This window comes from Piliocolobus tephrosceles, unplaced genomic scaffold (genome assembly GCF_002776525.5).
Source record: "Piliocolobus tephrosceles isolate RC106 unplaced genomic scaffold, ASM277652v3 unscaffolded_77, whole genome shotgun sequence".
In the NCBI taxonomy this organism is placed as follows: Eukaryota; Metazoa; Chordata; class Mammalia; order Primates; family Cercopithecidae; genus Piliocolobus; species Piliocolobus tephrosceles.
The window spans coordinates 913,331-936,744 of NW_022335051.1; positions in this window are offsets into that span (position 1 = coordinate 913,331).

Here is a 23,414-nt window from a genome sequence, read left to right on the forward strand (position 1 = left end):
TCATAGAAGGTTGGGGAATCCTGTTCTTAGGAAAAGCTACCAGGGGACATTCGCGATTATATGGATGGCTATGGTGGTAAAGGAAATATCCTCAGACAATAACTGTAAAGAAGCTTTCTGTGAAACTGCTTTCTGATAGATACGTGAATTCATCTCACATAGATAAAACTTTCTTTACATGATGCAGTTTTCAAACTGATGGTTTAACGAAGGGATATTCGGGAGCACATTCAGATCTGTGGGGAAATAGGAGATATCCTCAGATGCAAACTGGAGAGAAGTTTCCTGAGAAATTGCTTTGTGTTGTGTGCATTCCACTCAGAGAGTTATACCTCTTTTCTCATAAGGTAGTGTTTGAACACTGTTCCTGTAAAACTGAAAAAGAGATATTTTGCAGCGCATTGAAGACTATGGAGAAAAGTGAAATATCCAGAAATAAAACCCAGAAAGAAGCGTTCCACGAAACTGCTCTCTAACGTTTGAATTTGTTTCAGAGAGATAAGCTTACACTACGTTGCCCAGTTTGGAAAATCTGTCTTTGAGGAATCTGTGAAGGGATACTATGTGGCACCCGGAGGCTTGTGGTGAGAAGGAAACGTCTTCCTATGAAAAGTGGAGAGAAGCTTTCTGAGCAACTGCTTTGTGATGTGTGTATTCATTTTATAGAGTTAAGTCGTTCTTTGGATTGAGCAGTTTGAAATCACTGTTTCTGTGGAATCTGAGAAAGGATATTTGGTAACGCTGTTAAAAATATGCTGAAAAAGAAGTACCCTCCGACAAAAACCAGACGGAAGTTTTCTGTGAAACTGCTCTGGGTCACATGAATTCCATTCACACAGTTAACCTTCTGTATTCATTGAGCAGTATTCTAATACTCTTTTAGGTTGTTATGTGAAGTGATATTCGGGAGCGCTTTGAGGCTTATGGTGAAAAAGGAAATATCTTCAGATAAAAACTGGAGAGTAGAATTCCAAGCAGCTGCTTTGAGACATGTGCATTCCACTTACAGAAGTAAAATTTTATTCTCTTAGAGGATTGGTGAATCCCATTTGGAGTAAACGCTACCAGGGGACATTCGGGAGTATATGCATGGCAATGGTGAAAAAGGAAATATTCTCGGAAAAAAACTGGAAAGAAGCTTTCTGTCAAATTGCTTTGTGATAGATATGTCTACTCATCTCACATAGATAAAACTTTCTCTCTATTATGCAGTTTTGAAACTGCATTACGGACGGATTTGCAAAGGGACATTTTGTGCACATTCCGGCCTGTGGGGAAATAGGAAATATATCCAGATAAGAACTGGAGAGAAGTGGTATGAGAATCTCCTTTGTGACGTGTGCATTCCACTCAGGGATTTATACCTCTTTTGTCATAAGGCAGTGTTTGAACACTGTTGCTGTGAAACTGAAAAAGTAATACCTTGCAGCACACTGAAGAGTATGACAAAAAGTGAACTATCCTGAAATAAAACCGAGAAAGAAGCGTTCCAAGAAACTGCTTTCTGACGTGTGCATTCATTTCAGAGAGTTAAACCGTACACTATGTTGCCCAGTTTGGAAACTCTGTCTTTGAGGAATCTGTGATGGGATATTAAGTGTCGCCCAGAGGCTTGTGGTGACAAAGGAAACGATTTGCGATGAAAACTGAAGAGAAGCTTTTGGAGCAACTGCTTTGTGATGTGTGTATTCATCTCATAGAGTTAGATCACTCTTTGGATTGAGCAGATTGAAATCACTGTTTCTGTGGAACCTGAGAAAGGACATTTGGGAACGCTCTTAGGAATATGCAGAAGAAGAAATACGCTCTGATAAAAACCAGAAGGAAACTTTCTCTGAGACTGCTCTAGGTCACATAAAATCCACTCGCACAGTTAAGCTTCTGTTTTCATTGAGCAGTACTCTAACACTGATTTGGGTTAGTCAGCTAAGGGATACTCGGGAGCTCTTTGAGGCTTACGGTGAAAGCGGAAATATCTTCAGATATATCCTGGAGTGAAAATTTCTGAGAAGCTGCTTTATGACGTCCGCATTCCACTCAGAGAAGTACTCATTTCTTCTCATAGAGGATTGGCGAATCCCGGTTTTTGAAAAAGATACCTGGGAACATTTGAGAGTATATGGACGGCTATGGTGAAAAAGGAAATATCCTCAGACAAAAACTGAAAAGAAGCTTTCTGTGAAGCTGCTTTGTGATAGATATGTCTATTCATCTCACATAGATAAAACTTTCTTTCTATTATGCAGTTTTGAAACTGTGTCATGGACGGATTTTCGAACGGACATTTGGGAGCACATTCAGGCCTGTGGGGAAATAGGAAATATCTTCAAATAAAAACTGGAGAGAAGCTTTCTGAGAAACTTCTTTGTGATGTGTGTATTCCACTCAGGGAGTTATGCCTCTTTTTTCATAAGGCAGTGTTTGAACACTGTTCCTGTAAAACTTAAAAGGTGATACTTTGCAGCGCATTGAAGAGTACGTCAAAAAGAGAAATATCCTGTAATAAAACATAGAAAGAAGTGTTCCAAGAAACTGATTTCTGACGTGGGCATTCATGTCAGAGAGTTAAAGCTTACACTACATTGCCCAGCTTGGAAACACTGTCTTTGAGGAATCTGTGAAGGGATATTAAGTGGCACTCAGAGGCTTGCGGTGAGAAAGGAAACATCTTAAGATGAAAATAGGACACAGGATTTCGGAGCAACTGCTTTGTGATGTGTGTATTCATAATATAGAGTTAAATCATTCTTTGGATTAAGCATTTTGGAATAACTGTTTTTTTGTAACTTGAGAAACTCCATTTTGTAACCCTCTTAAGAATATGCTGAAAAAGAAATATCCTCCCATAAAAACCAGAAGGAAACTTTCTGTGAAACTGCTCTAGGTCACCTGAGGTGCACTCACACAGTTGAGCTCCTGTTTTCATTGAGCAGTATTCTAACACTGTTTTATGTTAGTCCACTAATGAATACTCAGTAGCACATTGAGGCTTATGGTGAAAACGGAAATAACTTCAGATAGACACTGGAGAGAAAATTTCTGAGGAGCTGCTTTGTGAGATGTGTATTCCACTCACAGAGATATAGTTTTTTCTCATAGAGGGTTGGGGAATCCCGTTTGGAGGAAAAGCTACAAGGGGACATTCGGGATTATATGGTTGGCTATGGTGAAAAACGAAATATCCTGAGAAAAAAACTGGAAAGAAGCTTTCTGTGAAACTGCTTTGTGATAGATATGTCTATTCCTCTCACATAGATAAAACGTTCTTTCTATTATGCAGTTTTGAAAGTGCATCATGACGGATTCGTGAAGGGACATTTGGGAGCACATTCAGGCCTGTGGGGAATTAGGAGATATCTTCAGTTAAAAAGTGCAGAGAAACTTTTTGAGAAACTGGTTTGTGATGTGTGCATTCCACTCAGGGACTTTTACCACTTTTATCATAAGGCAGTGTTTGGACACTGTTCCTGTGGAACTGAAAAACCATATGTTACAGCGTCTTGAAGACTATGGCAATAAGTGAAATATCCTGAAATAAAACCCAGAAAGAAGTGTCCCAACAAACTGCTCTCTGATGTGTGCACTCATTTCAGAAAGTTAAAGCTTACATTACATTGCCCAGTTTGGAAACTTTTTCTTTGAGGAATCTGTGAAGGGATATTAAGAGGCGACCCTGGGCTTGTGGTGAGAAAGGAAACGTCTTCTGACGAAAACTGGAGAGAAGCTTTCGGAGCAACTGCTTTGTGATGTGGGCATTCCACTCAGGGAGTTATATCTCTTTTCTAATAAGGCAGTGTTTGAACACTGTTCCTGTAAAAGTGAAAAAGTGATATGTTGGAGTGCTTTGAAGACTATGGCGAAAATTTAAATATCCTCAAATGAAACCCAGAAAGAAGCTTTCCAAGAAACCGCTCTCTGACATGTGTATTCATTTCAGACAGTTAAAGCTTTCACTGCGTTGCTCATTTTGGAAACTCTGTCTTTGAGGAATCTGTGAAGGGATATTAAGTGGCACCCGGAGGCTTGTGGTGAGAAAGGAAACGTCTTTCGATGAAAACTGGAGAGAAGCTTTCGGAGCAACTGCTTTGTGATGTGTCCATTCATCTCAAAAGTTTAAATCATTCTTTGGATTGAGCAGTTTGAAATCACAGTTTCTGTGGTTCCTGAGAAAGGACATTTGGGTATGCTCTTAAGAAAATGCTGAAAAAGATACACCATCCGATATAAAACAATAGGAAACTTCCTGTGAAACTGATCGAGGTCACATGAAGTCCACTTGCACAGTTAAGCTTCTATTTTCATTGAGCAGTATTCTAACACTGTTTTGGGTTAGTCAGCTAAGGGATACTCAGGCGCACTTTGAGGCTTATGGTTAAAATGGGAATATTGTCAGATAGATACTGGAGAGAAGATTTCCGAGGAACTGCTTTGTGTCAAATGCATTCCACTCACAGAGTTACATTTTTCTTCTCATAGAGGATTGGGGAATCCCGTTTGGAAAAAAAGCTTCTGGGGGACATTCACGATTATATGGACAGCTATGGTGAAAAAGGCAGTATCAGACAAAAACTGGAAAGAAGCTTTGTGTGAAACTGCTTTGTGATAGATACAACTATTCATCTCACATAGATAAAATGTTCCTTCTATTATGCAGTCTTGAAACTGCTTCATGGACAGATTCATGAAGAGACATTCGGGAGCACATTCAGGCCTTTGGGGAAATAGGAGATACCTTCAGATAAAAACTGGAGAGAAGCTTTCTGAGAAACTGTTTTGTGATGTGTGCATTCCACTCAGGGAGTCATACCTCTTTTCTCATAAGGCAGTGTTTGAACACTGTTCCTGTAAAAGTGAAAAAGTGATATTTTGCAGCGCATTTTAGACTATGGAGAAAAGTGAAATATCCTGCAATAAAACCCAGAAAGAAACGTTCCAAGAAACTGTTCTCTGACGTGTGCATTGATTTCAGAGAGTTAAAGCTTACACTAAGTTGCCCAGTTTGGAAACTCTGTCTTTAAGGAATCTGTCAAAGGATATTAGGTGGTGCCCAGAGGCTTGTGGTCTGAAAGGAAACGTCTACTGATGAAAACTGGAGAGAAGCTTTTGGAACAACTGCTTTGCGTTGTGTGTATTCATCTCATAGAGTTAAATCATTCTTTGGTTTGAGCAGTGTGAAATCACTGTTTCTGCAGAACCTGAGAAAAAACATTTGGGAACGCTCTTAAGAATATGCTGAAAAACAAATACCTTCTGATGAAAACCAGAAGGAATTGTTCTGTGAAACTGCTCTAGGTTACGTGAAGTCCACTCATACAGTTAAGCTTCTGTATTCATTGAGCAGTATTTTAACACTGTTTTAATTTAGTCAGCTATGGGACAATTGGGAGCGCTTTGAGGCTTATGGTGAAAATGGAAATACCTTCAGATACTTACTGGAGACAAGATTTCCAAGGAGCTGCTTTGTGACGTGTGCATTCCACTCACAGAGTTATAGTTTTCTTCTCATAGAGGATGGCGGAATGATATTTGGAGAAAAAGCTACCAGGGGATATTCGGGAATATATAGACGGCTAAGGTGAAAAAGGAAATATCCTCAGACAAATGTTAGGAAGAAGCTTTCTGTGAAACTGCTTTGTGATAGATATGTCTATTCATCTCACATAGAAAAAACTTTCTTTCTATCATGCAGTTTTGAAACTGCGTCCTGGACGGACTCACGAAGGAACATTCAGGAACACATTCATGTCTGTGGGAAAATAGGACATAACTTCAGATAAAAACTGGAAAGAAATTTCCTGGGAAACTGCTTTGTGATATGTGCATTCCACTCAGGAAGCTATACCCCTTTTCTCATAAGGCAGTGTTGGAAAAATATTCCTGTAAAACTAAAAAAGTGATATTTTGCAGCATATTGGAGACTATCGTGAAAAGTGAAATATCCGGAAATAAAACACAGAAAGAAGCGTTCCAAGAAACTCCTCTCAGACGCATGCATTCATTTCAGAGTGTTAAAGCTTACACTTCTTTGCTCTGTTTGGAAACTGTGTCTTTGAGGAATCTGTGAAGGGATATTAAGTGACGCCCAGAGGCTTGTGGTGAGAAAGGAAATGTCTTCCGGTGAAAACTGGAGAGAAGCTTTCGAAGCAACTGCTTTGTGTTGTGTGTATTCATCTCATAGAGTTAAATCATTTTTTGGATTGAGCAGTTTGAAATAAATGTTTCTGTGGAATCTGAGAAGGGGTATTTGAGAACGCTCTTAAGAATGTGCTGAAAAAGAAGTATCCTCCAGCAAAAACCAAAAGGAAATTTTCTGTGAAACTGCTGTACGTCACATGAATTCCAGTCTCACAGTTAAGCTTCTGTTTTCATTGAGCAGTATTCTAACACTGTTTTAGGTTAGTCTGTGAAGTGATATTCAGGTCAGCTTTGAGGCTTATGGTGAAAAAGGAAATATCTTCACATAAAAACTGGAGAGTAGATTTCTGAGGAGCTGCTTTGTGACGTGTGCATTGCACTCACAGAGTTACACTTTTCTTCTCATAGAGGATTGGGAAATCCCCTTTGGAGAAAAAGCGACCAGGGGACATTCGGAAGTACTTGGATGGCTATGTTGAAAAAGGAATCATCCTCAGACAAAAACTGCAAAGAAGCTTTCTGGAAAACTGCTTTGTCATAGATATGACTATTCATCTCACATAGAAAAACTTTCTTTCTATGAAGCAGTTTTGAAACTGCTTCATGGACGGACTCACGAAGGGACATTTGGGAGCACATTCAGTCCTGTGGGGAAATAGGAGATATCTTCATATAAAAACTGGAGAAAAGCTTTTGGAGAAACTGCTTTGTGATGTGAGCATTCCACTCAGGGAGTTATACCTCTTTTCTCAGAAGGCAGTGTTTGAACACTGTTCCTGTGAAACTGAAAACGTGATATTTTGCGGCACATTGAAGACTATGTCAAAAAGTGAAATATCCTGAACTAAAACAAGAAAGAAGCATTCCATGAAACTGCTCTCTGACGTGTGCATTCATTTCAGAGAGTTAAAGCTTACACTACGTTGCCCAGTTTGGAAACTGTCTTTCAGGAATCTGTGAAGGGATATTAAGTGACGCCTGGAGGCTTGCAGTGAGAAAGGAAACGTTTTCCGATGAAAACTGGAGAGAAGCTATTGGAACAACTGCTTAATGATGTGTGTATTCATCTCATACAATTAAATCTTTCTTTGGATTGAGCAGTTTGAAATCACTGTTTCTGTGGAACCTGAGAAAGAACATTTGGGAACGCTCTTAAGAATTTGCTGAAAAAGAAATACCCTCTGATAAAAACCAGAAGGAAACATTCTGTGAAGCTGCTCTACCTCACATGAATTCCACTCGCACAGTTAACCTTCTGTTTTCATTGAGTAGTACTCTAATACTGTTTTAGGGTAGTCAGTTAAGGGACAGTCGGGAGCGCTTTGAGGCTTACAATAAAATGGAAATATTTTCAGATAGATACTGGAGAGAAAATTTTCGAGGATCTGCTTTGTGACGTGTGCATTCTACTCACAAAGTTATACTTTTCTTCTCATAGAGGATTGGGGAATCTCGTTTGGAGGAAAAGCTACCAGGGGACATTTGCGAGTATATGGACGTCTATGGTGAAAAAGGAAATATCTTCAGACAAAAACTGGAAAGAAGGTTTCTGTGAAACTGCGCTGTGATAGATGTATCTATTCATCTCACATAGATAAAACTTTCTTTCGATTATGCAGTTTTGAAACTGCTTCATGGACAGATTCGCGAAGAGACATTCAGGAACACATTCAGGTCTGCGGGGAAATAGGAAATATCTTCAGATAAAAACTGGAGAAAAGCTTTCTGAGAAACTGTGTTGTGATGTGTGCATTCCACGAAGGGAATTATACCTTTTTTGTCAAACGGCAGTGTTTGATCACTGTTCCTGTAATACTGAAAAAGTGATATTTTGCAGCGCATTGAAGACTATGGCAAAAAGTGAAATAGCCTGAAACGAAACCCAGAAAGAAGCATTCCAAGAAACTGCTCCTTGACGTGTGCATTCATTTCAGAGAGTTAAAGCTTAGAATATGTTGCCCAGTTTGGAAGCTCTGCCTTTGCGGAATCTGTGAAGGGACATTAAGTGGCGCCTGGAGGCTTGTGGTGAGAAAGGAAACGTCTCCCAAGGAAAACTGGACATAAGTTTTTGGAGCAACTGCTTTGTGCTGTGTGTATTCATCTCATAGAGTTAAATCGTTCTTTGGATTTGGCACTTTGAATTCAATGTTTCTGTGGAACCTGAGAAAGGACATTTGGAAACGCTCTTAAGAATATGCTGAAAAGGAAATACCCTCCGAAAAAAACCAGAAGGAAACTTTCTGTGAAACTGCTCTAGGTCACGTGAAATCCACTGGCACAGTTAAGCTTCTGCTTTAATTGAGCAGTATACTAACACTGTTTTGGATTAGTTAACAAAGAAATACACAGGAACATTTTGAGGCTTATGGTGAAAACGCAAATATCTTCAGATAGTGGAGAGAAGATTTCCGAGGAGCTGCTTTGTGATGTGTGCATTCCACTCACAGAGTTTTACTTCGTTTCCCATAGAGGATTGGGGAATCCCGGTTGGAGAAAAAGCTACCAGGGGACATTCGTGATTATATGGACAGCTTTGGTGAAAAAGGAATATCGTCAGACAAAAACTGTAAAGAAGCTTTCTGTGAAACTGCTTTGTGATAGATATGTCTATTCATCTCACATAGATAAAACTTTCCTTCTATTATGCAGATTTGAAACTGCATCATGGACGGATTCCTGAAGGGACATTCGGGAGCATATTCTGGCCTGTGGGGAAATAGGAGATAAATTCAGATAAACACTGGAGGGAGGCTTTGTTAGAAACTGCTTTGCAATGTGTGCATTCCACTCAGGGAGTTATACCTCTTTTCTCATAAGGCAGTGTTTGAACACTGTTCCTGTAAAACTGAAAAAGTGATACTTTGAAGCACATTGAAGACTAAAGCGAAAAGTGAAATATTCTGAAATAAAACCCAGAAAGAAGCATTTCAAGAAACTGCTCTCTGACGTCTACATTCATTTCAGAGAGTTAAAGCTTACACTTCTTTGCTCTATTTGGAAACGCTGTCTTTGAGGAACCTGTGAAGGGATATTAAGTGGCGCACAGAGACTTGTGGTGAAAAAGGAAATGTTTTCCGATGAAAAATGGAGAGAAACTTTCGAAGCAACAGCATTTTGATGTGTGTATTCACCTCATACAGATAAATATTTCTTTGGATTGAGCAGTTTGAAATCACTGTTTCTGTGGATCCTGAGAAAGGACATTTGGGAACGCTCTTAAGAATATGCTGAAAAAGAAATATCCTCCAATAAAAACCAGAAGGAAACTTTCTTTGAAACTGCTGTAGGTCACGGGAAGTCCACTTGCACAGTTAAGCTTCTGTTTTCATTAAGCAGTATTCTAACACTCTTTTGAGTAAGGCAGCTAAGGTATACTCGGGAGCGCTATGAGGCTTACGCTGAAAACGGAAATATCTTCGCATAGATACTGTAGAGAAGATTTCGGAGGAGCTGCTTTGTGACATATGCATTCCACTCACAGAGTTATACTTTTATTTTCATAGAAGATTGGGGAATACCATTTGCAGAAAAAGCTACCAGGGAACATTGGAGAGTATATGGACTGCTACGGTAAAAAAGAAAATATCCTCCGACAAATACTGGTAAGAAGCTTTCTGTGAAACTGCTTTGTGATAGATATATCTATTCATCTCACATAGATAAAACTGTCTTTCTATTACGCAGTTTTGAACTGCGTCATGGATGGATTCACGAAGGGACATTCAGGAGCACATTTAGGCTGGTGGGAATATAGGAGATATCTTCAGAGAAAAACTGGAGAGAAGCTTTCTGAGAAATTGCTTTGTGATATTTGCATTCCACTAATGAAGTTATACCTGTTTTCTCACAAGGCAGTGTTTGGACATTGTTCCTGTAAAACTGAAAAAGGGATATTTTGCAGCACATTGAAGACTAAGACGAAAAGTGAAATATCTGGAAATAAAACCCAGAAAGAAGCGTTCCAAGAAACTGCTCTCTGACGTGTACATTCATTTCAGAATGTTAAAGCATACACTAAGTCACCCAGTTTGGATACTCTGTCTTTGAGGAATTTGTGAAGGGATATTAAGTGACTCCCGGAGGCTTGTGGTGAGAAAGGAAACTTCCTCCGAGGAAAACTGGAGAGAAGCTATCGGAGCAACTGCTTTTTGATGTGTGTATTCATCTCATAGAGTTAAATCGTTCTTTGGATTGAGCAGTTTTAAATCACTGTGTCTGTGAAACTTGAGAAAGGACATTTGGGAACACTCTGAAGAATATGCTGAAAAAGTAATACCCTCCAATAAACACCAGAAAGAAACTTTCTGTGAAACTGCTCTAGGTCACCTTAAGTTGACTCCACAGTTAAGCTTCTGTTTTCAATGAGAGTATTCTAACACTCTTTTAGTTTAGTCAGCTAAGGGATACTCAGGAGTGCTTTGAGGCTTACAGAGAAAACGAAAATATTTTCAGACAGACACTGGAGAGAAGATTTCCCAGGAGTTGCTGTTTGACGTGTGTGTTACACTCACAGAGTTATACTTTCCTTCTCATAGAGGATTGGGGAACCCCGTTTGGAGAGACAGCTACCAGGGGACAATCACGAGTATATGGACAGCAACTGTGAAAAAGGCAATATCCTCAGGCAAAAACTGTAAAGAAGCTTTCTGTGAAACCGCTTTGTGATAGATATGTCTATTCATCTCACAAAGATAAAACTTACTTTCTGTTATGCAGTTTTAAAACACCATCATGCACGAACTCGCAAAGGGACATTTGGGAGCACATTAAGGGATACGTTGAAAAAGGAGTTATCTTCAGATTAAAATGGAGAGAAGCTTTCTGAGAAACTGCTTTGTGATGTGCGTATTCCACTCAGGGAGTTATACCTCTTTACTCATGAGGCGGTGTTTTAACAGTGTTCCTAAAAAGTGAAAAAGTGATATTTTCCAGCGCATTGAAAACTGTGGCAAAAAGTGAAATATCCTGCAATGAAACCCAGACAATAGCATTCCAAGAAACTGCTCTCTGACGTGTGCATTCATTTCTGAGAGTTAAAGTTTACACTACGTGGCCCAGTTTGGAAACTCTGTCTTTGAGGAATCTGTGAAGGGATAATAAGTGACCCCCCTGAGCTTGTGGTGAGAAAGGAAACGTCTTCCAATGAAAACTGGAGAGAAGCTTTTGGAGCAACTGCTTGTGATGTGTGTATTCATGTCATAGACTTAAATCAATCTTTGGATTGAGCAGTTTGAAATCACTGTTTCTGTGGAACCTGAGAAAGGACATTTGGGCACGCTCTTACAAATATGCTGAGAAAAGAATACCCTCCAATAAAAACCAGAAGGAAACACTCTGTGAAACTGCTCTAGGTCATGTGAAGCCCACTCGCACAGTTAAACTTCTGTTTTCATTGAGCAATATTCTAAAACTGTTTAAGGTTTGTCAGCTAAGGGATACTCAGGAATGCTTTGAGGCTTACGTTGAAAACCGAAATTTCTTCAGGTAGACACTGGAGAGAAGATTTCCGAGGAGCTGCTTTGTGATGTGTTAATTCCACTCACAAAGTTATACTTTTCTTCTCATAGAAGATTGGGGAGTCCCATTTGTAGAAATAGCTACCAGGGGACATTCGGGATTATATGGGTGGCTATAGTGAAAAAGGAAATATTCTCACACATATACTGCAAAGAAGCTTTCTGTGAAACTGCTCTGTGGTAGATATCTCTATTCATCTCACACAGATAAAACTTTCTTTGTATTAAGCTGCTTTGAAACAGCGTCATGGACGGATACGTGAAGGGACATTCGGAAGCACTCTCAGGCCTGCGGTAAATAGGAAATATCTTCAAATACAAAACTGGAGAGAAGCTTTCTGAGAAACTGCTTTTTGATGTGTGCATTCCACTCAGGAATTTATACCTCTTTTCTCATAAGGCAGTGTTTGAACACTGTTCCTGTAAAAGTGAAAGTGATATTTTGCAGCTCATCGAAGACTATGGGGAAAAGAGAAATATCCTGAAATAAAACCTAGAAAGAAGCATTCCAAGAAACTACTCTGCAATGTGTGCATTCATTTCAGAGAGGTGAAGATTACACTATGTTGCCCAGTTTGGAAATTCTGTTTTTGAGGAATCTGTGAAGGGATATTAAGTCGCACCCAGCAGGCTTGTGGTGAGAAAGGAAACGTCTTCCAATGAAAACTGGAGAAAAGCTTTTGGAGCAACTGTTTTGTGATGTGTGTATTCATCTCATAGAGTTAAGTCAATCTTTGGATTCAGCGATTTGAAATCACTGTTTCTGTGGAACCTGAGAAAGGACATTTGGGAGCACTCTTAAGAATATGCTGAAAAATAAATACTCTCCATTAAAAACCAGAAGAAAACATTCTGTGAAACTGCTCTAGGTCACTTGAAGTCCATTCGCACAGTTAAGCTCCCATTTTCATTGAGCAGTATTCTCACACTCTTTTAGGTTAGTCAGCTAAGGGATACTCAGGAGCACTATGAGGCTTACGGTGAAAATGGAAATATCTTCAGATAGATACTGGAGAGAAGATATCCGAGGAGCTACTTTGTGACGTGTGCATTCCACTCACAGAGTTATATTTTTCTTCTCATAGAGGATTGGGGATTCAGGTTTGGAGAAACAACTACCAGCAGACAATAGGGAGTATATGGATGGCTATGTTAAAAAGGAAATATCCTCAGACAAAAACTGGAAAGAAGCTTCCTGTGAAACTACTTTGTGATAGATATGTCTATTCATCTCACATAGATAAAACTTTCCTTCTATTATGCAATTTTGAAACTGCATAATGGATGGAATCATGAAGGGACATTTGGGAGCACATTCAGGTCTGTGGGGAAATAGGAGATATCTTCAGATAAAAACTGTAGAGAAGCTTTCTGAGAAACTGCTTTGTGATGTGTGTATTCCATTCAGGGAATTTTACCTCTTTTCTCTTAAGGCAGTGTTGGGTCACTGTTCCTGTAAAACTGAAAAAGTGATAGTTTGCAGCTCATTGAAGACTATGGCAAAAAGTGGAATCAAAGAAAACCCAGAAACAAGAGTTCCAAGAAACTGCACTCTAACGTGTGCATTCATTTCAGAGAGTTAAAGCTTACACTACGTTACTCTGTTTGGAAACTCTGTCTTTGAGGAATATGTGAAGGGATATTAAGTGGCACACTGAGTCTTGTGATGAGAAAGTTAATGTCTTCCCATGAAAACTGGAGAGAATCTTTCAGAGCAACTGCATGGTGATGTGTGTATTCATCTCATAGATTTAAATCATTCTTTGAATTGAGCAGTTTGAAATCACTGTTTCTGTGGAACCTGAGAAAGAACATATGAGAACACTCTTAAAAATATGCTGAAAAAGAAATACCCCCCGATAAAAACCAGAAGGAAACTTTCTGTGAAACTGCTCTAGGTCACCTGAAGTAAACTCACACAGTTATGCTTCCGTTTTCATTGAGCAGTGTTCTAACTCTCTTTTGGGTTAGACCACTAAAGAATACTCAGGAGCGCTTTGAGACATATGGTAAAAAAGGGAATATCTTCAGATTAAAACTGAAGAGAAGATTTCTGAGAAGCTGCTTTGTGACGTGTGCATTGCAGTCACAGAGTTATACTTTTCTTCTCATAGTGGATTGGGGAATCCCGTTTGGAGAAAAAGCTACAAGGGGACATTGGGGGTATATGGACGGCTGTGATGAAGTAGGAAGTATCAGCAGACAAAAACTGGAAAGAAGCTTTCTGTGAAACTTCTTTGTGATAGATACAGCTATTCATCTCACATAGATAAAACTTTCTTTCTATTACACAATTTTGAAACTGTGTCATGGTCGGATTCGTGAAGGGACATTCGGGAGCACAATCAGCCCTGTGGGGAAATAGGAGATATCTTCAGACAAAAACTGTAGAGAGGCTTTCTGAGATACTGCTTTGTGATATTTGCTTTCTACTCAGGGAGCTATACCTCTTTTGTCATAAGGCAGTGTTTGAGCACTGTTCCTGTAAAACAGAAAAAGTGACATTTTGCAGAGCATTGAAGACTATGGCCGAAAGTGAAATAGCCTGAAATAAAACTAAGAAAGAAGCGTTCCAGGAAACTGCTCTCTGATGTACACATTCATTTCAGAGAGTTAAAGCTTACACTCTGTTGCACAGTTTGTAAACTCTGTCTTTGAGGAATCTGTGAAGGGATATTAAGTGGCGCCTGGAGGCTTGTGGTGAGAAAGGAAACGTCTTTCAATGAAAACTGGACAGAAGCATACGGAGCAACTGATTTGTGATGTGTGCATTCATCTCACAGAGTTAAATCATTCTTTGGATTGAGCAGCTTGAAATCACTGTTTCTGTGGAACCTGAGAAAGGACATTTGGGAATACCCTTAAAAAAATGCTGAAAAAGAAATACCATCCAATTAAAACCACGGGAACTTTCTGTGAAACTACTCTACATCACGTGAATTCCCCTCACATAGTTAAACTTCTGTTTTCATTGAGCAGTATTTTAACACAGTTTTTGTTTAGTTTGCAAAGTGATATTCGGGAGCACTTTGAGGCTTGATGTGAAAAAGTTAATATCCTCAGATAAAAACTGGAGAAAAGATTTCTGAGGAGCTGCTTTGTGACGTATGCATTCTATTCACAGAGTTATACTTTTTTTCTCATGGAGGACTGGGGAATCCAGTTTGGAGAAAAGTCTACCAGGGGATATTCACGAATATATGGACTGCTATGGTGACAAAGGAAGTATCCTCAGACAAAAAGTGGAAAGAATCTTTCTGTGAAACTGCTTTTTGATAGATATGTCTATTCATCTCACAAAGATAAATCTTTTTTTCTATTATGCATTTTTGAAACTGCGTCATGGACGGATTCGTGAATGGACATTCAGGAGCACATTCAGGCCTGTGGGGAAATAGGAAATATCTTTCAATAAAAACTGAAGAAAAGTTTTCTGAAAAACTGCTTTGTGATGTGTATATTCCACTCAAGGAATTTTTCCTCTTGTTTCATAAAGCTGCGTGTGAATCCTGATCTCGTAAAACAGAAAAACTGATATTTCGCCGTGCATTGAATACTACGGCAAAAATTGAATTTTCCTGAAATGAAACCCAGAATGAAGCATTCCAAGAAACTGCTCTCTGACATGTGCATTCATTTCAGTGAGTTAAAGCTTTCATTACATTGCCCAGTTTGGAAACTGTGTCTTTGAGGAATCTGTGAAGGGATATTAAGAGGTGCCTGGAGGCTTGTGGTGAGAAAGGAAACGTCTTTTGATGAAAACTGGAGAGAAGCTTTTGGAGCAACTGCTTTGTGATGTGTGCATTCATCTCATAAGTTTAAATCATTCTGTGGATTGAGCAGTTTGAAATCACAGTTTCTGTGTACCTGAGAAAGGACATTTGGGAACGCTCTTAAGAATATGCTGAAAAAGATATGCCCTTCGATATATAACAATAGAAAACTTTCTGTGAAACTGCTCTAGGTCACAGGAAGTCCACTCGTACAGTTAAGCTTCTGTTTCATTGAGCAGTATTCTAACACTGTTTGAGTTAGTCAGCTAAGGGATACTCGGGAGCGCTTTGAGGCTGACGGTGAAACTGGAAGTATCTTCGTTGAACAGTTTGCAGACTGTGTCTTTAAGGAATCTGTGAAAGGATATTAAGTGTTGCCTGGAGGCTTGTGGTTAGAAAGGAAACGTCTTCTCATGTAAACTGGAGAGAATCTTTCGGAGCAATTGCTTTGTGTTGTGTGTATTCATCTCATAGAGTTAAATCATTCTTTTAATTGAGCTGTGGAAACTGAGAAAGGCAATTGGGAACGCTCTTATGAATATGCTGAAAAAGAAATACCCTCTGATAAAAACCAGAAGGAAACTTTCTCTGAAGTTTCTCTGGGTCACATGAAGTCCCTCGCACAGTTAAGCTTCTGTTTTTATTGAGCAGTATTCTAACACCGTTTTAGGTTAGTCAGCTAAGGGAAACTCAGGAGCGCTTTGAGGCTTATGGTGAAAACGGAAGTATCTTCAGATAGATACTACAGAGAAGATTTTGGAGCAGCTTCTTTGTGACGTGTGCATTACATTCACAGAGTTATGCTTTTTTTTCTCATAGAAAATTGGGGAATCCCATTTGAAGAAAAAGCTACCAGGGGACATTCAGGACTATATGGGTGGCTACGGTGAAAAGGGAAATATCCTCAGACAAAAACCAGAAAGAAGTGTTCTTTGAAACTGCTTTGTGATAGATATGTCCATTCATCTCACATAGAGAAAAGTTTTTTTTCTATTACTCAGTTTTGAAACTGCATCATGGAAAGATTTGCGAAGGGACATTCGGGAGAACATTAAGGCGTATGTTGAAAAAGGAGATATCTTCAGATAAAAACTGGAGAGAAGCTTTCTGAGAAACTGCTTTGTGATGTGCGAATTCCACTCAGGGAGTTATACCTCTTTACTCATAAGGCAGTGTTTTTACAGTGTTCCTGTAAAAGTGAAAAAGTGATATTTTCCAGCGCATTGAAAACTATGGCGAAAAGTGAAATATCCTGCAATGAAACCCAGAAAATAGCATTCCAGGAAACCGTTCTCTGACATATGCATTCATTTCAGAGAGTTAAAGTTTACACCAAGTGGCCCAGTTTGGAAATTTTGTCTTTGAGTCATCTGTGAAGGGATATTAAGTGGCGCCCCTGGGCTTGTGGTGAGAAAGGAAATGTATTCTGACGAAAACTGGAAAGAAGCTTTCGGAGCAACTGCTTTGTGATGTGTGTATTCATCTCATAGAGTTAAATCATTCTTTGGATTGAGCAGTTTGAAATCACTGTTTCTGCGGAACCTGAGAAAGGACATCTGGGAACGCGCTTAAAAATAGGTTGAAAAAGAAATACCCTCTGATGAAAACCAGAAGAAATCACTCTGTGAAACTGCTCTAGGTCACGTGAAGTACACTCGCACAGTTAAGCTTCTGTTTTCATTGAGCAGTATTCTAACACTGTTTTTGGTTAGCAAGCTAAGGGATACTCGGGAACGCTTTGAGGCTTATGGTGAAAACGGAAATATCATCAGATAAATACTGGAGGGAAGATTTCTGAGGAGCTGCTTTGTGATGTGTGCATTCAACTCACAGGTTTATACTTTTCTTCTTCTAGAGGATTGGGAAATCCCTTTTGGAGAAAAAGCTACCAAGGGACATTAGGGGGTGTATGGACTGCTATGCTGGAAAAGGAAATATCCTCAGACAAAATCTGAAAAGAAGTTTTCGATGTAACTACTTTGTGATATTTATCTCATATAGATAAAACTTTCTTTCTATTACGCAGTTGTGAAACTGTGTCATGGACGGATTCGTGAAGGGACGTTTGGGAGCACAATCAGGACTGTGGGGAAATAGGAATATCTTCAGATATGAACTGGAGAGAAGCTTTCGGGGAACTGCTTTGTGATGTGTGCATTCCACTCAGGAAGTTTTACCTCTTTTCTCATAAGGCAGTGTTTGAACACTGTTCCTGTAAAACTGAAAAAGTGAGAAATGGTGATATTTTACACCGCAATGAAGACTAAGGAAAAAAGTGAAATACCCTGAAATAAAACGCAGAAAGAAGCATTCCAGGAAACTACTCTCTGACATCTGCCTTCATTTCAGAGAGTGAAAGCTTACACTACATTGCCCAGTTAGGAAACTCTGTCTTTGAGGAATCTGTGAAGGGATATTAAGTGGTGCCCGGAGGCTTCTGGTGAGAAAGGAAACGTCTTCCGATGAAAACTGGAGAGAAGTTTTCAGAGCAACTGCTTTGTGATGTGTGTGTTCATCTCATAGAGTTAAATCATTCTTTGGATTGAGTAGTTTGAAATCACTGTTTCTGTGGAACCTGAGAAAGGACATTTGGGAACGGTCTTAAGAATATGCTGAAAATGAAATACCCTCCAATAAAAACCAGAAGGAAACTTTCTGTGAAAGTGCCCTAGGTCACGTGAAGTCCCTTCACACAGTTAAGCTTCTGTTTTCATTGAGCAGTATTCTAACACTCTTTTAGGTGAGTCAGATAGGGATAATTTTGAGCGCTTTGAGGCTTATGGTGAAAACGAAAATAACTTCAGGTAGATACTGAAGAGATTTCCGAGGAGCTGCTTTGTGACGTGTACATTCCACTCACAGAGTTTTACTTTTCCTCTCATAGAAGACTGGGGAATTGCATTTGGAGAAATAGCTACCAGGGGATATTTGGGAGTATATAGACGGCTATGGTGTAAAAGGAAATATCCTCAGACAAAAATTGGAAAGAAGCTTTCTGTGAAACTGCTTTATGATAGATATGTCTAATCATCTCTCACAGATAAAACTTTCATTCTATTATGCCGTTTTTAAACTGCGTCATGGACGGATTCACAAAGGGACATTCGGGGGCACATTCACGTGTACAGTGAAAAAGGAGATATCTACAGAAAAAAACTGGAGAGAAACTCTGAGAAACTGCTTTGCATTGTGTGTATTCCACTCAGGAAGTTATACCTCTTTTCTCATAGAGAGTGTTTGAACACTGTTCCTGTAAAACTGAAAAAGTGATACTTTGCAGTGCTTTGAAGAGAATCTCGAAAAGTGAAATATCCTGAAGTAAAACTGAGAAAGAAGCATTCCAAGAAACTGCTCTCTGACGTATGCATTCATTTCAGAGAGTTAAAGCTTTTCCTACATTGCCCAGTTTGGAAACTCCATCTTTGAGGAATCTGTGAAGGGATTTATAGTGGCATCCAAAGGCTTGTGGCGAGAAAGAAAACGTCTTCCAATGAAAACTGGACAGAAGCTTTTGGAGCAACTGCTTTATGATGTGTGTATTCATCTCATTAAGTTAAATCATTGTAATGAGCAGTTTAAAATCACTGTTTTGGTGGAACCTGAGAAAGGACATTTGGGAATGCTCTTAAGAATATGCTGAAAAAGAAATACCATCCCATAAAACCTAGAAGGAAACTTCCTGTGAATCTGCTGTAGGTCATGTGAAGTCCACTCACACAGTTACGCTTCTGTTTTCATTGAGCAGTATTCTAACACTCTTTTAGGTGAGTCAGCTAGGGATACTCGGGCACGCTTTGAGGCCTATGGTGAAAACGAAAATAACTTCAGGTAGATACGGGAGAGAAGATTTCCGAGGAGCTGCTTTGTGATGTGTGCATTCTACTCACAGAGTTTTACTTTTGTTCTCATAGAGGATTGGAGAATTCCGTTTGGAGAAATAGCTACTAGGGGATATTCTAGATTGTATGTATGGCAATGGTGAAAAAGGAAATATCCTCAGACAAAAACTGGAAAAAAGAATTCTGTGAAACTGCTTTGGGATAGATATGTTCATTCATCTCACATAGATAAAACTTTCTTTCTATTACATAGTTTTGAAACTGTGCCATGATTGGATTCATGAAGGGACATTTGGGAGAACATTCATGTATGTGGTTAAATAGGAGATATCTTCAGATAAAAAATGGAGAGAAGCTTTTTGAGAAACTGGTTTGTGATGTGCACATTCCACTCACAGAGTTTTACCTCTTTTCTTTTAAAGTAGTGTTTGAACACTGTTCCTGTAAAACTGAAAAAGTGATATTTTGCAGCACATTGAAGGCTATGGCAAAAAGTGAATTATCCTGAAATAAAACCCAGAAAGAAGTGTTCCAAGAAACTACTCTTTGACGTGTGCATTCATTTCAGAGAGTTAAAACTTACACTCCATTTCCCAGTTTGGAAACTCTTTCTTTGAGGAATCTGTGAAGGGATATTTAGTGGCGCAAGGAGGCTTTTGGTGAGAAAGGAAACGTCTTCCAATGAAAACTGGAGAGCAACTTTGTGGGCAACTGCTTTGTGATGTGTGTCTTCATCTCATAGAGTTAAATCATTCTTTGAATTGAGCAGTTTGAAAGCACTGTTTCTGTGGAAACTGACAAAGGATATTTGGGAACGTTCTTCAGAATATGCTGAATAAGAAATACCCTCCAATAAAAACCAGAAGGAAACTTTCTGTGAAACTGCTCAAGATCTCGTGAAGTCCACATGCACAGCTAAGCTTCTGTTTTCATTGAGCAGTATTCAAACACTGTTTTAGGTGAGTCAGCTAAGGGATACTCGGGAGTGCTTTGAGGATTACGGTGAAAACGAAAATATCTTCAGATAGATACTGGAGAGAACATATCTAGGGAGCTGCTTTGTGACGTGTGAATTCCACTCACAGAGTTATAGTTTCCTTCTCATAGAGGATTGTGGAATCCCATTTGGAGAAAATGCTACTAGGGGACATTCCAGAGTATATGGACAGCTATGGTGAAAAAGGAAATATCCTCAGACAAAAACTGGAAAGAAGTTTTCTGTGAAACTGCTTTGTGGTAGATATGTCTCTTCATTTCATATAGATAAAATTTTCTTTATATTACACAGTTTGGAAACTGCGTCATGGACGGATTCGTGAAGGGACATTCAGGAGCATATTCAGGTGTACGGTGCAAAAGGAGATATCATGAGAAAAAAACTGGAGAGAAGCTTTCTGAGAAACTGCTTTGTGGTGTGTGCATTTCACTGAGGGAGTTGTATCTCTTTTCTCATAAGGCGGTGTTTGAACAAGGTTCCTGTAAAAGTGAAAAAGTGATATTTTGCAGCACATTAAAGACTATTGTGAAAAGTGAAATATCCTGAAATAAAACCCAGAAAGAAGTGTTCCAAGAAACTGCCCTCTGACGTGTGCATTCATTTCACAGAGTTAAAGTTTATACTACCTTGCCCAGTTTGGAAACTCTGTCTTTGAGAAATCTTTGAGGGGTCATTAAGAGGTGCACCTGGGCTTGTGGTGATAAAGGAAATGACTTCCAATGATAACTGGAGAGAAGCTTTCAGAGCAACTGCTTTGTGATGTGTGTATTCATCTCATAGAGTTGAATCATTCTTTGGATTGAGCAGTTTGATATCACTGTTTCTGTGAAACCTGAGAAAGGGCATTTGAGAATGCTCTTAAGAACATGCTGAAAAAGAAATACCCTCCAATGAAAACCGGAAGGAAACTTTCTGTGAAACTGCTGTAGATCACGTGAAGCCCAGTCACACAATTAAGCTTCTGTTTTCATTGAGCAGTATTCTAAAACTGTTTTAGGTTAATCTCTGAAGGCATTCTCGGGAGCGCTTTGAGACATACGATGAAAACGGAAATATCTTCAGATAGATACTGGAGAGAAAATTTCTGAGAAGCGGCTTTGTGATGTGTGCATTCCACTCACAGAGTTATACTTTTCATCTAATAGAGCATTGGTGAATCCTGTTTGGAGAAAAAGCTACCAGGAGACATTCGGGAGTAAATGGATGGCTATGGTGAAAAATGAAATATCCTCAGACAAAAACTGGAAAGAAACTTTCTGTGAAATAGCCTTGTGATTGATATGTCTACTCATGTCACATAGATAACATATTTTTTCTATTAAAGGGTTTTCAATCTTCGTCATGGACGGATTCGTGAAGGGACATTTGGGAGCACATTCAGGCCTGTGGGGAAATAGGAAATATGTTCAGATATAAACTGGAGAGAAGCTTTCTGAGAAACTTCTTTGTGATATGTGCATTCCACTCAGGGAATTATACCTTTTTTCTCATAAGGCAGTGTTTGAACTCTGTTCCTGTAAAACTGAAAAAGTGATATTTTGCAGCACATTGAAGACTATGGCAAAAAGTGAAATATCCTGAAAAAAAAAACCCAGAAAGAAGTGTTCCAAGAAACTGTTCTCTGACGTGTGCATTCATTTCAGAGAGTTAAAGCTTACACTACGTTGCCCAATTTGGAAACTCTGTCTTTGAGGAATCTCTGAAGGGTCATTAAGTGGCGCCGGGAGGCTTGTGGTGAGAAAGGAAATGTCTTCTGATGAAAACTGGAGAGAACCTTTCGGAGCAACTGCTTTGTGATGTGCATATTCATCTCATAGAGTTAAATCATTCTTTGGATCTAGCAGTTGGATATCATTGTTTCTGTGGAATCTGAGAAAGGACATTTGGGAACGCTCTTAAGAATATGTTGAAAAAGAAATACCCTCCAATGAAAAAGAGAAGAAATCACTCTGTGAAACTGCTCTAGGTCACGTGAAGTCCACTCGCACAGTTAAGCTTCTGTATTGATTGAGCAGTATTCTAACACTCTTTTAGCTTTGTCAGCTAAGGGATACTAGTGAGTGCTTTGAGGCTTACAGTGAAAGCAGAAATATTTTCAGATAGATACTGGAGAGAAGATTTCTGATGAGCTCCTTTGTGAAGTGTGCATTCCACTCACAGAGTTATGCTTTACTTCTCATCGAGGATTCTGGAATTCTGTTTGTAGAGAAAGCTACCAGGGAACATTCAGGAGTACATGGACACATATGGTGAAAAAGGAAATATCCTCAGACAAAAAGTGGAAAGAAACTTTCTGTGAAACTACTTTGTGATATGTGCTTTCTATTCAGGGAGTTATACCTCTTTTCTCATAAGGCAGTGTTTGAGCACAGTTCCTGTAAAACAGAAAAAGTGATATTTTGCAGGGCATTGAAGACTATATCCGAAAGTGAAATAGCCTGAAATAAAACCAAGAAAGAAGCATTCCAAGAAACTGCTCTCTGACGTGTGCATTCATTTCAGAGAGTTAAAGCTTACACTCTGTTGCCCACATTGTAATCTCTGTCTGAGGCATCTGTGAAGGGATATTAAGTGGCGCTCAGAGGCTTGTGGTGAGAAAGGAAACGTTTTCCAATGAAAACTGTACAGAAGCATTCGGAGCTACTGATTTGTGATGTGTGTATTCATCTCCCAGAGTTAAATCATTCTTTGGATTGAGCAGTTTGAAATCACTGTCTCTGTGGAACCTGAGAAAGAACATTTGGGAACACATGTAAGAATATGCTGAAAAAAAAAAATCCACCAGTAAAAACCACAGGAACTTTCAGTGAAACTGCTCTGGGTCACGTGAATTCCACTCGCACAGTTAAGCTTCTGATTTCATTGAGCAGTATTCTAACACTGTTCTTGTTGAGTTTGCAAAGTGATATTCAGAAGCGCTTTGAGGCTTGAGGTGAAAAAGTTAATATCTTCAGATAAAATCTGGAGAAAAGATTTCCGAGGAGCTGCTTTGTGATGTATGCTTTCTATTCACAGTTATACTTTTCTTCTCGTAGAGGATTGGGGAATCCCATTTGGAGAAATGTCTACCAGGGGACATTCACGAGTATATGGACAGCTATGGTGACAAAGGAAGTATCCTCAGACAAAAAGTGGAAATAAGCTTTCTGTGCAA